A 416-nucleotide genomic window follows, 5' to 3' on the forward strand; every position below is an offset into this window, starting at 1 on the left:
GAACAACACATGTAGCCCATCACAAAACAACACACACATGACAGCATAAAACAAAATAACTGAAGCCGCAATTAACGAAATAACAAAAGAGAAACTGCTTGACAAAACAACACATGATATAAACAACACATAGAGCTATAAATAACAAAGTAAAGTACTGAAGACACTGGCCATAAAGCAAACGTTTCTTTCCAGGTATCATTGACCCACTTGGGGGAGTGGGGGTGGAATCCACACAAGGTCAAGGACACGTATTCTCGTGCTTGCTAAACTGAGGAAATTTAGAAATGTATGCACAAAAAAAAGAGGTGCTTCTACCCTATTCCTTAAACCTGACTAACAAACTGTAAAACTCTATTTTTTCCCCACATACCTTGATATTTCTCATGCGACTCTCTCTAGCTATTCTTGCTCCC

The sequence above is a fragment of the Aplysia californica genome, unplaced genomic scaffold (assembly GCF_000002075.1).
Source record: "Aplysia californica isolate F4 #8 unplaced genomic scaffold, AplCal3.0 scaffold00098, whole genome shotgun sequence".
Lineage (NCBI taxonomy): Eukaryota > Metazoa > Mollusca > Gastropoda > Aplysiida > Aplysiidae > Aplysia > Aplysia californica.